The following is a 14,684-nucleotide window of genomic DNA, read 5'->3' on the forward strand; positions in this document are numbered from 1 at the left end:
TTAACCCAGTCCTTCCCAAATATATCTGACCAGAAATCTCCTCCTTATCCCCTTATGATAGTACCAGTTAAATTCCAACAGAACTCATGTTCAGGGAGACCCATTTTATGCTATAAATATCAATTTCACATGTGCCCTGTCTCCTCCAAGATTGTCAGAAGCTTATTGAACAAAGAAATTGTAACCTGATTTTTCATTGTACGCTCCCCAGCACATGAGGGATTATATAGTAGAGACTCTATGTAATTTTGAAAAACTGAATCAAATTCAAAGAAATGGCAGCCAGAGACAATGGAAATACAATGGCATTCCCCTGAGGGAATAGTTTCCCTTTTACAAGATACAAAAACACTTTGCTGGTATATTTTAATTTAAGCTGATAATTTTCCCTAGCTATCATTATTATCTCCACTTTATGGATGTTGAGTCCAAAAGAAATTAAATTTTGTCTAATAAAGAATTGTTTTCATTTTGCAGATTCTTCAGGTATATTTTAAGTCAGTCAAGCAACAGAGCAAAAATACTGGAATTCTCAAATGGGGAATATATGAACTAAGCTACATTAGCACAGCACTTAGAGGCAGTTTTCCTATTAAGATTATATTTTAAGAGCTTTGGCATGCTCCTTAGCATGGCTAATTAGATGTCAATTTGATTTCCAGTGTGTCTGGCTGTAAAATCATATGGTTTCTAACATAAACAGCAGCACTCCAGGTATTTGTCAGCAAGTATAGCTTTAAACTCACATTCCTCAATATTTGTCACAAGCTTAGTGTTAAGAAGTAATATCTATGGAGATTTTCATATATAATAGAGTCTAACTTATTCTTTATTAATGTCATGCTCCTCATTAAAGCAAGATCATATGAAGTTTAGTTAAAGAGATGAAGGATTGTCTGAAGGGAAATTTTAAGAGAAATCTTCACTCGTGTCGAATATCAGGGCAGCAAATTCCTGTGCTGTTCTCTTTAGTACATTTCAGTGTCTTCTATTATACTTCTCTTATACTTCTTTCTCCTCTATTTGTGTTTTGTAATATTTTGCCTTGTTGACTCGTTTTTAAATTAACAGCTTGCTGACTTTTTTGTTATTTTTAACTAATTAAAGGATGAGAGACATACAAAAACACATTCAACTCATAAGAGTTCATGTTTGCAAATTTTCAAAAAATGAACATGTCCACGATGCCAGCACTCAAATCAAAAAATAGCATCCACCAACATCCTAGAAGCCTGCCACATGCCCCTTCTGTTCACCACCCTCCTTTCAAAGTAACCTTTTACCCTGGCCTCTACAGGCACAGATTCGTTTGGCCTATTTTTATAGTTCATATATAAATGGAATCATACAACATATACTCTTTTTGCTTCATTCACTCAACATTCTATTTGAGAAATTCACCCAGGGGTGAGCTGGTAAAGTTTTGACAACTGATTTCAAGTTAGCAGCATGAAATCACCAGTCTCAGATCTGGAAAGAGAGCTGATATAAGCAGGCTCCTGCTCAGCACTGAATTGATCCGTGTTGTTGTCTGTGGTGTACTATGTTCATTCCTATTAATACAGTGCCAGAAATGTTCCATATTTAATTATACATGCCAATGTATACTATCCTCAACTAAGCTCATATTTAGGAAACCCATCTGTGAAGTGATTAGTTAGCTATCTTATAAGTAAATGAAGGCAGATTTTGGAATACAAACCTTTGGCTCAATAACGTAGGAGACTTATTTTCCAGAGCTTTCTAAATTGTATCCAACTGTTCCACATTCATAGGTCATACTTCTCACTGGGTCTTACAAATGCATTCTCACATTAAACAATTAATTAAAAATTCAAGTTTTAAAAAGTGCCTGTAGTAAAGGAAACTGAATTTTGAGCTCTGACTTTTAACAATTCTTTATACCGGGGAGCTCTGCATACCTGGACCCATCTATGTTAGGTCTAAAATTGAGGCTATCTCATTTTGAAGGGAAGCATTTTATTTCCTACAAATTATATGATTATTAGAGACTCCAACTATCACATACGAACAGATAATTTTCATTTCTACAGGAAAAAAATGTTTTTGAAACATTTATGCATGGCATTACACAATGTTCTTTTCACAAAGATCCACTGGAGAAATTTCTTTCTGGTTTGTACTAATTGTGTTTTTCTCTTTTAGCACCAGCTGCAAAAATCATTAGGACAAACCAGTGGATCACCTCTAGCAAAGTCACAGGAATTTGCCACATGTATTTTGTATTCAAACCTAACTCCTGGTTTCATCTCTTCCTTATTCTCATTTCCTTTTGTCTCATTTCCTTCATGCACTTATTTAATTTTTTAATCTTCTATTGTCAATTAGGTTAAGCCACCCATATTAGTTCTTCACTGCTGTGTAACAAATATATATCTATTGCTATGTAACAAACTTAGCAGCTCAGAACAACAAACATTTATTTATTTTGTCACAGTTTCTGCCAGTCAAGAATATGAGATCAGTTGACAGTTCTGACTCAGGGTCCTTCAGAAGGCTATGATCCAAGTGACATCTGGGGCTGCATTATCTGAGGTTTGACTGGGGCTGGCAGCTCCACGTCTAAGCTCATTCACATGGCTGCTGGCTGAGACCCAGCTTCGCAGCACATGGACCTCTTCGTAGGACTGCTTACGGCAGGGTAATTGGATTTCCCCAGAGGAAGAGAGAAGGAAGGAGGATGAGACCAAGATAAAAATTTCAGATTTAAATATCCTGACCTTGGAAATGACATGTCATTCATGAATGCAGTACCAGACCAAGCTGGTTCAATGTGAGAAAGAAGTTCGCGAGGGGTTGACTGTCAGTAAGTTGAGACACTGGAGGCCATTTTGGAGGCTGGCTACCACATCCCACAAATAGTCTCTGAAACAAGGTCAATGTACAGACGTATGGGGTGTGAAGTACGGAATTGGAAGAGAGAGAAGCTTTGGATAACTTTACTGTAAGTTTATGTTTGTTCATGATTTATCTTATGAACTAAAGGCCATTAAGGTAACATGGACACTATAGATTTTTTGGTGGGGGGGCACATGAAAAGAAGAAGACTACGGAACTTGAAGTTTTAACTGGTCTAGCAAACTAATGAAGTGGTTAGCAACAAAAAGAATACTAGGGGAAGTCATTTCATTATTTTATACCAGAAAAAGAGAAAAATATTGTACTGTATATATGTATTAATTAAGATGTATCTGGTTGCACGTGTCAGAAAACTCAACTCAAATTGTCTTAAACAAAAAAAGTGGGGTGAGGGGTAGTGAGTAAGGCTGGCTTCAAGTGCAGCTGGATACAAGTTCAACCTCTCTGTCTCTCTCTCTCTCTCTCTCTCTCTCTCTCTGTCTCTCTCTCTCTCTCTCTCTCTCAGATTCCCACACCATAGCTGCAAACCTGGTGGCTATCTGGCATTTTTATCTTCAGTAGTGGAGATCAACACCGTCTCATAATTTGTGGGATTCTCCAGGTCAGCAGCAGCTTCAGTATAGAGATTGCCTCAAATAAATACTTTAGAATGCCTCCCTTTTGTTCGATTTGCAGCACTGCTGGTTGGGTGCTCAACCACCTCTTTCCCAGCCTCCCTTGCAAGTGGGTGTGACCAGAGACCTAACTGACAAAGTACAGCTTCAGATTTCTAGGATAGCGAGACGGTACTGCTGACCTTCAGCTCTCCTGCCTGAGTACATAGCTCATCGACATTACATCTGGTACTGCAGTTTCCACTTGAGAACTAGGAGACGAAAACTGTGAGACTGAAAGGCAGCAGAACTAAGAAGGGCAGAGCTACGTTCCTGGCAGTGCTGGCTATAGCTGAACCAATGCTACCAACCAACCACCCATCTTCAGCCTTGTTAGGGGGCAAACAGACCTGGATTTGGCTAAGCCATCTTTAAGGAAGGGTCCATGGAACTTGCAGCCAAATATATACTTTAACTAAAATAGGTGGAGTCCCAGGATACAAGCTAAAAAACCATCAAATTGACCCATGGCAGCAGCACAGGCGTGAAGCACCCTGGGATGTGGTTTCCCTAAGGTGAGAGCTGTTGCACCCCCTCAATCTCAGCATTCAGCCACTTGGGCAGAAGCTTCTTGCCCAAAAGGACAAGAGTCCTTGTGACCCAGAAAAGGCAAAAAAGTCCACACACGACAGTCCTGATGGCTGTGTTGGTGCTGGAAATGCAGATTTACTGGAAGCAATTGTATGATATCTAAAGAACTAAGAGACTGAGAGTGTTTGAAAAAATGCCTTAGAAATCAGTCCCCAGTGATCTGGAAGTAATGGATTAAGGATAGGTGATTAGGATCAGCTTGTGATGTACCATTCCATCGTATTACACTCTCACCATATGCTCAGGCAATTATAGCCCCAGGAAATACTTATTACAGGAATAGAATGAAGCAATCTGAGATGCTGGTGCCTTGAAGAAGGGTTGACTATCTAGATGTCATGGGCAGGGCTGAGCATGACTTATCACAGCAGTATAGTTATAAAAATTATGAAACTAAATTCTGCAACAAATAAGCAGCATTTAAAACCCTGACATGATCTTGCTTTGTCCCTCAGCATCAAACACAGCTTTCATGGGGCACTAGGTGTTGAACCTAATTTTAAAGAGAGATATGAAGATTTGGGGAAAGAAATTGAATTAAAAAATCAAAATGAACAAGTTTGGGAAATATCTAATTTTTTAAAGTCACACAAAAATTGCTTATTGTGCCTAGAGAAATGGAGGATGCTTTGGTCTAATTTTAATAATCAATCATCTCTAAACTTATGATGTGCTCTAACCAAATCAGAATGCCATTCAATTCTGCTCCTCTTCCTTGGAAGTCAGAACTTCGTGAAAGCATTACTTGGGGTGGGTGTCTGTTGTTTTGTTTCCTCAAGTAAATTATGCTCTCCTTCCTAGGGAAAGAGTGACTCACCAAGATGTGATCAAAGCTTCCCATTTCCTCTCCTGAAGAGATTCTAAGAAATTGGTTCTTTGTTTCTAAGAACTGGTTCTGCTTTTCCATAGCAAAAGGGTTAATGCGTTTTGTGTGCCTTGTACTACTGAGGATCAAAATCTAAAGAGCAATGGAGTGGAAACCCAGGAAGAGAACTGAAGGGAAAGATGAGAAGAAGGGAAGACAGACCTAGGAGACCCTGGGGCTGGAATACATGGCCCTGAAAGGGGTACCCTGCTAAAGTCCAGATGCCCCTAGAATTGACACTGGCCCTGCGGCGATTTGGAGACAACTTGCCTGAACCCCAGGAGCCTGGAAGCAGCCATCTTACCAACCTCAGGGTCCCGTCTGGCAAGCTGCTCAAGTGAGCAGACGTAATGGTCCTCAAGTTTAAGTCCACACACTCCAAATAACTTAACTTCACCTTGATAGGAGTCCCTACCACACTCCAGGCCTAAGAGATTTACCAGATGAAGTAGGAGCATCTCCTGTACCTGACTTTGAAGTTGGACTGGGAGACCTAGTTCTGGAAACATGAAAGAAAAACATCCTGGAGACAAAATTAAAAAGAACTCACTCCTATTAAACTATGATCTATGAATTTCAGCAAAACATATATTATTGACAATGGGCACTGTAGATATTAGAATGCATCAAAGAAATGTAAATTATTTCTCTCCAGAAGTTTTAAGAAATAGATTGCAGGGATTAGTTTAATCCCCCCTCACCTTTTAGATATTTTTATTATTATTTTTTCCTCAGAATTCCTTATTTTAACTAAAGAAAGGATTAAAAATGTTTTGTTTGCATATTTGTAACTTCCTTCCTTCCAAAAAAGAAAAGAAGAAGATTTGAGATGACACAGAAATACATATAATATTGCAAAAAAATAAGAATATAAAGAAATTATGGTGAAAGAAGTATTCAAGTAGAATGGTGAGATAAGTTTTCTAAACATGTGAGGAAATTGGTTGGCTTTTGCTTAGTTGGAAGAGTGAATCATGCCAACAAACAAAGCTGGTCAATTTGTAGTGGTAGGTTTAATGCAACCCAGTGCCCCTGATAAATCAGTAAATTTGGGGGAGCTGTCTGCAGTACTATCGAAAGGACTTTCTCACTCCCCAGAGACTAATCCAATACGCAGAACTGCAGCGCTCCAAAACAGGACTTGTCTAGACGCCTGGACATAATTCTCCCATTTGAACTAAGAACTAACAAAGAAACCCAGAGATTCACACGGCCTGACATGATCCTCAATTCCCAACAGTCAATCCAGGCCGTGGGAGGCCACTCAGCATGGTCACAGGCGTCTAGTCTTCCGGTTTCTTGTTGTGCTTGTTTTCCTCTCCTCGTTTCCTACATTACTTTCTTTCAGCGAGAGGTCCTGATTAACAGGCTGCCTTAAAGCACAGGCCAATGGAGCCGGATGATATTCTAGAATACCGTCTATTTCTTTTTCCTAAAAGGAATGAATAAGCAATAAATCAATCAGCAGTATAGACTTGTTAATTGTGAATTCATCAATCAAAAGGGGCAGGAGAAAACCAGTGATTGGGTTTGCTGGGGTGGGTTCCTACAACACTGTGTTGCCCCAGATTTTTTTACAGGCTCCTTCTCTTTCTCCACTTCCTGCTTACCTGGGTCCCCAGAGGTGGGCTGATCACCAGGGAGGGGCTTCCTAAGCACCTGCTCCCGAGAACCCTGAGTCACATTATTCCTCCTGCTTGAAATTCTGCCCTCCTCCTTTCTAAATATCTCAGCCCTGCACCTTTCTTCAAGACTCATTCCTTCCACAAAACCTTCCTTTATGTCCAAAGCTACCCTAATTAATCATTTTGCTGGACTCTTATAGCATTTAGTCAGTTCAGTTCCTCACAACTTAATACTTAGCTGTGGCCTTAAACGTTTCTTTAGTTGTTTCATTTATCCAAGTCTTCTTTTCCCAAAAGCATCATAAACTCATCAGGGTTAGATCCCCAGGACTGGACAATGCCCCGCCCTTTGGTCAGGCCCATGGGACAGGGCCCTGCAGAAATGAGTGACGTGGTTGTGAACTGGTTAAAAAAATGAGCAAGACTCCTTATGGAGGGAAGGTGCTTTGGAAACTGGGACTGAAATGTGAAGGAATCTTCCCTCTTCCCCCATTCCTCCTCTTCTCTTTGCTGTTCATAGTAGTTGGTTAATCCTTTTAATGCTCATGTGAAGTGGCCCGAATGCAACAAAGCCGCCTCCACTCCCAGATGCTGAAAGTGAAACAGCTCCACTCCCGGGTGCTGAAAGTGCCAGGGACCTTGACAGTGACTTGGCAAGCACAGCACCAGCCTTGCCTGTGTACATCGGGGCCTTGCATCCCTGAGGAAAACGCTTCCCTGCAGGTGACTCACCTCCTTGCGGTCAATGTCCCAATCTTTTTGCTGTGGTTTTCCAGCAACTTCATAGTAGCTCTTCCATCTCAACCTTAAGCATGGGCTCTGTAATTTTAAAAATGCCTAAATAATGTCACTATTCAAATGCCAGTGGGTGGCATTTGAGAAACAAGTTAATAAGAAGGTATGAAAGGTTACCTTTTCTTTCAGTGAGAATTAGCTCTGTTTAAAATAAAATCTGCTAGTAATTACTGTAAGGTTGGCTGCCTCACGGGGCGTTCGGACACGCCCCCTCCCCTCGTGGGGCGTTCGGACATGCCTCCTCTCCTCGTGGGGAGTTCGGACACGCCTCCTTCCCTTGCCGGGAGCTCAGACACCCCCTCCCCCCACTGCCAGGAGCCCGGGAAAAAAAGCCCCATCAGGACATACCTGATACCATTTTGTCCCATCCAGGCTCCACTCCCTGTCTACTATTTTGTCCTATCTGGGCCCCACTCCCCATCATCCGGGTCCCACTCCCCTCCATTTTGTTTCATCTGGGTCCCACTCCCCTCCATTTTGTCCCACTCACCTTGGCCACAGCCAATCGGACGCCTCCACTCCCTATAAAACCCCGTGCCTGAGAGGAGTCCGCGCGACTTCTCCGGCCCCTCCTGTCGGGCCGCAGAACCTTGTCCGGGAGCCTGAATAAATTCCCTTGCATTGGATTATTTTCGTTCTGGCCTCAGTTTCTTCGTTTCGTCCTCGGCGAGAACAGACCTTACAATTACTACGAAGTGTATCATTTTATCTCCTTCAGTTTAGCTTCAAAGTGTTATGCAGTATGAAGTTTTTCAAACTTTAATTACTTTTATGATTCACTGAGGGTCCTGGCGTATGCAAGGATTTATATTTGTACCCCCACCCCTTGGAAATAGAGACTTGTAAGAGATAATATAGGAAGAGCTATTGATAAAAATTTCTGCTCAAAAATCATATAAATATGAACTATGTTATATCATAGCTTCAGGAAAAAGACAAGGAATTCTAAGGTGCCCAACGACATTGAGCTTCTGAGTTCTTAGTGAACCACAGCTACCAGATGGGAACCCCTTCAACTTTCCCTTTCTTGTATAATAGGAAAAAATAAGTGTGCCTTAAGCAACCACAGGCCAGTTTTTCACGTCTCCTAAATTGTGTTTCTTCTTTGATCTTAAAGATCTCACTCCAGCCGCCATATCTTCTCCCTCACTACCAGTTTCTTCCTATCAACATCCTAACATCATAAATTTGTTCTATTTAAAACAAAAATAATAACAAGAACAATCACTTTCCCCCTTCACTTTCTTCTTTTTGTCTTTCTAGACAGTCTCATCTACCCAGTTTTAAACATGGACAACTTCCAGTGTTCTCTCTTCAGCCCAGCCTCTCCTCTTACCTCCTGCCCTACTGCTGTCTCCATTTACACCCCTCACAGGCACCTCAGGTTTGTCCAAAAGGATACTTGTGACCTTGCCTCACTGTCACCCCTCCCGTGTTCCCTATCTCAGAAAATCACACTGCCTGTTATTCAAAGCAGAGACCTGCGAAGTGTTTTTTGTCATGACCCCCTCATTCTCCACCTGAATACACTCACGTAAGTGTTATACATTCTATGATCAGATCACCTCACTTCATCTCTTCTGAAAAAAAAAAAAAAAAAAACGAAGCCAAATGCCAAGCTACTTCTTGACCAGTAAGTCTCCAACAGCCCTTAAAACGAATGTTGCATGGAATATCTTTTTTGCCTTCCTGTTGGCAACTGGGACCCAAAGCTGAGGACTTAAAAATACAAAATACACCTCAAGATAGAAAAAGCCAAAATAATTGAGGACAGACACTCCTTCCAGAGTTATTAACTGGTATATCCAATGTTCCTGCTATGCCCAAACATTATCCTCATTGTCCCCAAAGACGAGAGAAGAGGAAGAGAAAAGAGAATCATTCAATAGATTGTAAGCCTTCAGGGACACAATGTGGCTTGTTCCTCAAGTCTCCACCCAGAGAAGAGCATTCTTTTTCCCATGTTCCAAAATAAAGTGATGGTGGGCTTCAGAAAATCGCTCAGACATTAGAGAGGTTGGCAAGGAAAGGAATGTGTCAAAGTCCAACAGCAGAAAATAAAAAACCACCTAGGTAGTTTAACGAGAATGAGAAATTGCAGTGGAATAAACAATTTACTGAATCATTGTTGGGGATGATAAAAAACACTCTCAGGGACATCCAGAAACCACTTGGGAGGGTCTGACTGCCAAGGCCACTGCTGTCATCACAGTGATGAAGAAGCCACACAACCCGGAAGCCAGGCTACATCAGCCAGTTCCATGAACACACCACCTCCACTGTGACCCACAGAAGCAAAAACGGATGTCTGACACCCTGCCTCTACTTTCCACGTGCTCAGTACCCCAGTTAGTGGAGTAATACATAACATTAGCGTGTTTATATTTTTGTTAGTATTTATGTAGGTATTTGCATATGAGTAAATATAAATTTCGAGACATATAGAGGTTACGTCTGAAAGTTCATATTTAATGATTGTATTACTTTAAAATTTTGCTGAGGAAAAAATACGGCAGAAGATACACAAGTACACAAATAGTTGTGTAGTCCTCAGTGACTTTTTTATTTTGTTTCTAAAACTTTTAGAAATGTTTTCATACTTAGAATAATTTTTTAAATATCAGATATTTTTGAGAAAAATATCAGATTTCTGAATTTCTGAAAAAATATCAGCCTTTTTTTTTGAGACAGAGCCTCACTTGATCACCCAGGCTGAAGTGCAGTGGCCTGATCTTGGCTCACTGCAACCTCCACCTCCTGGGTTCAAATGATTCTCGTGCCTCAGCCTCTTGCATAGCTGGGACTACAGCTGCCCACCACACAGGGCTGATTTTTTTAATAGAGACAGGGTTTTGTGATGTTGGCCAGACTGGTCTCGTACTCCTGACCTCAAGTGATCCACCCATCTCAGCCTCACAAAGTGCTGGGATTACAGGCATGAGCCGCCATGCCCAGCCCAAAATATCAGACACTCTTAATAAAAACACAAGCAGAGGTTTACATTTACCCTTTAGGGAAACTCTCAAAAACTTAAAATCCCATGGAACTGTCCTGTGAGACGACCTTAAGCCGTGACTCTCTTTCAAATATAACTTCTCTGGAGCTTACTTGCTATGGTATTTTAATGTAGTCTTGTGTTTCCTCTACTCTTTCTTGGGCATGAGGACCTTATGCTATTTGTAAGGCTGGCTGCTTCGTGGATAGTTCGGACACACTCCCTCCCCTCGCGGGGAGCTCGGACACGCCTCCTCCCCTCGCCGGGAGCTCGGACACGCCTCCTCCCCTTGCGGGAGTTCGGACACGCCTCCTCCCCTTGCCGGGAGCTCGGACACGCCTCCTCCCCTTGCCGGGAGCTCGGACACGCCTCCTCCCCTTGCCGGGAGCTCGGACACGCCTCCTTCTCTTGCCCTCCCCCCACCACCTCCCACCCCCCACCCCCCACCCCTGGAGCCCAGGAACAAAACCCCCATCAGGACCTACCTGATACCATTTTGTCCCATCCAGGCCCCACTCCCTACCTACCATTTTGTCCTATCCAGGCCCCACTCCGTGCCTGCCATTTTGTCTTCTGCAGGCCCCACCTCCTGCATGCCATTTTATCTTTCTGCTTACTATTTTGTCCTAGCTGGGCCCCACTCCCTGCCTACTATTTTGTCCTATCTGGGCCGCACTCCCCTCCATTTTGTTCCGTCCGGGTCCCACTCCCCTCCATTTTGTCCCACTCACCTTGGGCACAGCCAATCAAACGCCTCCACTCCCTATAAAACCCCATGCCTGAGAGGAGTCCGCGTGACTTCTCCAGCCCCTCCTGTCCGGTCGCAGAACCTCTCACGGGAGCCTAAATAAATTCCCTTGCATTCGATTACTTTCGTGCTGGCCTCAGTTTCTTCGTTTTGTCCTCGGCGAGAACAGACCTTACACTATTATTATAAAACCCCAACTATACATTAATTCATTCAGTGAATATTTATGGATGCCTCCCCATGTGCCACGCTGTGCTGTATTATCCATGACAATACAGATCAGGACAGTCAGCAAGACACAGTTCCTTCCCTCAGGAGTGTTCTCTTTGGAAGCGGAAGCCTGTTCCAAGCTGTTCCAGGAAGGGCAACCCACACGTGCTCAGGGGAGCACTCGAGAAGAGAACCTACCTGGGCTGGGGAGGGATGGGCGTGCAGCCAAGTCTACCTAGAGAGAACAATATCCGTGCCAAGTGTGGAAGGATGAGTTTCAGGAGACAGAGCACACGGGGAAGGGGAGGGAAGAGCCAAGGATATGTGGGGCTTGTGCAAAGGTGCATAGCAAGAGTGGGCAGAGCTGCTTGATAGAAACTGGGGCGTGGCTGGACGAGAGATTGGGAAAGCCAAACCTCCAGTGGGCGGGGCAGGCCGTGAAGGGCAGGCTAAGGCATCTGAACGTGACTCAGAGAGTCAGAGGGATTCGTTGAAAAGCTTTAAGCAATTAAATAAAATGAATTTACAATTTGGAAAATCTGCTATGTGGAGAGTAGATGGAATGGGACGAGATAAAGACAAAGGGGTGGGAGGAGTCAACAGACTTGAGACATGTTAAATGAGTGACATTAGCAGAACCAACTGATCAATGGAAGGTAATGCGTGAGGGCAAAGGAGGGCTCAGGAATGACTGCAGATCTGTGATATGTGCCCATCCTAACAGAGCAGGCCAGCATTGGAAGGGGGCTTAAAACTGCCCTCTTTTCTTTCCAATATAAAACAGTTAATCCTATAGTCCTAGACATTCTTGGTTTTATTTTTTAAATTCCTGTGTGTCTTATTGATTACCTTGGGAAACTGATTTGAACTTCAGATGCACTGTGTTCTCAAGTATTGCAAAAGAATAAATTCAATTACTTTGAGATGAGTTTCATTTTCTTCCTAATTTATTATATATCTCCATTTAATCCGAACAACGTAGGGCTTCATGGCTCTGACATAAATAGCAGTCTATTCTTCCACTGTGAGTTTCTATTGTTTCAGAATCAAGCAACCTTGACTCCTAGCTCAAAGTCTAATCCTCACAGAGAATTTTTAACAAATGCCTGAAGAGCATGGATTGTCGATTCCAAAACAGGTCTTGTTTAAAGGTTTCTCTGTATTTATTCTGCTGTTAACACTTAAATGATTGTTCCTCTTTACTCTCTCATGTATGTAAATGTTTACCAGATGAAAGAAAAGAAATCATCAAAAAATGCAAATGAGCTCACCTTGGCTTCTTTGACAAATACACTGTTTTTTAAAAAATAGAAATTAGGCCAGACATGTTGCCTCACTCCTGTAATCCCAGCAGTCTTTGAGAGGCCAAAGCAGGCAAATCGCTTGAGCTTAGGGGTTCGACACCAGCCTGGGCAACATGGTAAAACCCTTTCTCTATAATACAACAACAACAACAACAACAACAAATTAACCAGGCATGGTGGCACACACCTGTGGTCTCAGCTACTCCAGAGGCTGAAGTGGGAGGATGACTTGAGCCTAGGAAGCAAAGGTTGTAGTGAGCTAAGATTGCACTACCGCACTCCACTGCACTAGGTGACTGAGCAAGAGCCTATCTCAAATAAATATATAAATTTTAAAAAATTATGCTTGATGTTACAATGTCTTATCTATGCCTGGAAAATATTCTGTCTGATTTAATTTATCAAATTACTATACTTCATCCTATAATGCTCTGAAATTCATGTGATTTCTGAAATTGTTAAATATTGCTGCCCCAAATTGCATATGTTCTTCCATAGATGATAGCACACAAAATTTTTTATAGGTATGAACACACTATTTCCTAGTCTGCACTGGCAATCTCCTGGTTCCCCTTGGGCTCTGGTATATGTAACAATCATTTATTAAATACAGTAGCATTAATTTCCCACCTGCTGTTAAGGAGCACTCCTCTTGGTATTCTGTAGAGATAGAAGGGACTTGTATAATAAGTCTTGTCCTCTTTCTAATGAGAATTTCTTATTTGAGTGGTAAAGTGATGCAGGGAGTTCAAGCTCTGCCAGGGACCTGGGCTGGAAGAGGAGGCCCTGAGCAGGTGAGTACTGTCCAGTTGTGAAGTGCAGGGAGCGCCCTGCCAAGAGTTGACCCATGCAGGCAAGTTTGTGACACTGGACAGTTGATACCAGCACAATGTGAGATGGCACAATTAAAAGACATTGTAGCAAAAGTCTAGGGATAAAAACAATTTTCATTTGGAGCCTTCCAGGACTCCCTAAAATGAATCTAACCACACTGCACAGGCTGACTCTTTAAGCAGGAAAATGGGATCATGTCTATGGTTATTGATTTTGCTTAGTCCTGGCCGTTTGCCTAGAGACTCAAATGTTAAACACTTTATGCCAGAAATCTTTAATTGCATCAAATGCTGGAAGGCAGTTTCTGCAACCTTATTTTCTGGGTCTTGTGAAAGCATTATCTTTGACTGTAAGCCAAAAACGAACTTTCATATTGTTCTTCCAAAAAAGTTTTAAATTTGCAAAAGTCCCTTTACAAATATTGGTAAACATTAAAAAGTTCTCATGTAGCAAATCAAATAAACTTAGTACCAAGTAATATCTATACAGAATATATCTCTACAGAGCCACCAACATCCAGCTCACTATAGGACCAATCACATTAGGGGCATTTACCCTTTTCCCTCTAGTCTCCTCTCTCCCTTTTTAATTCTAGGTGACCAAAAAAGGGGGGAGAGAGAGAGAGGAAAGTAAAAAGTTGCCTACACAAATGCAAGTCCTGAAACCATAGGTCAGGACTGACCTTAGTAATGGATGGAAGAAGCTTTGAATTTACTTTATGCTACCAGAATTACACTGTTCATGTAACTTACAGATCCTGAAAAGCTACCACATATTTTCAAACAACCAAAGCTTTCCAACTCCCAGAAAATTTCTTAAATTTAGCACTCCTCTGTCTACAGCTCAAATCCAGACAAGATTCTCATCTGAAATAGCTTATTTTTGTACAGAATTTGTCTGGGTATGATAATGTCCTTGTCCTTCCAAATCCCGGACCACCAGGAATACATCAGATTCAGTTAAGAAGAACCTCAGAACCTGTTATACACACTGGGCCCTCAGGGTACACAGGAAAGACCAGATAGAGTCCCTGCCATCAGTGAGTTACAATTCAAGGAGAAAATAGATAATGAGGAGCACAAATATGAAAAGTCATTGAGGAAAGGGGTCAGTTTAGAGGTTGAATTTGTATTGGTATATTAATACAGATAATGAAGTTCTAACGAAATGTATATTCCTTTATT

The sequence above is a fragment of the Aotus nancymaae genome, unplaced genomic scaffold (genome assembly GCF_030222135.1).
Source record: "Aotus nancymaae isolate 86718 unplaced genomic scaffold, 86718_ANA_hifiasm-v0.15.2.pri h1tg000033l, whole genome shotgun sequence".
Lineage (NCBI taxonomy): Eukaryota > Metazoa > Chordata > Mammalia > Primates > Aotidae > Aotus > Aotus nancymaae.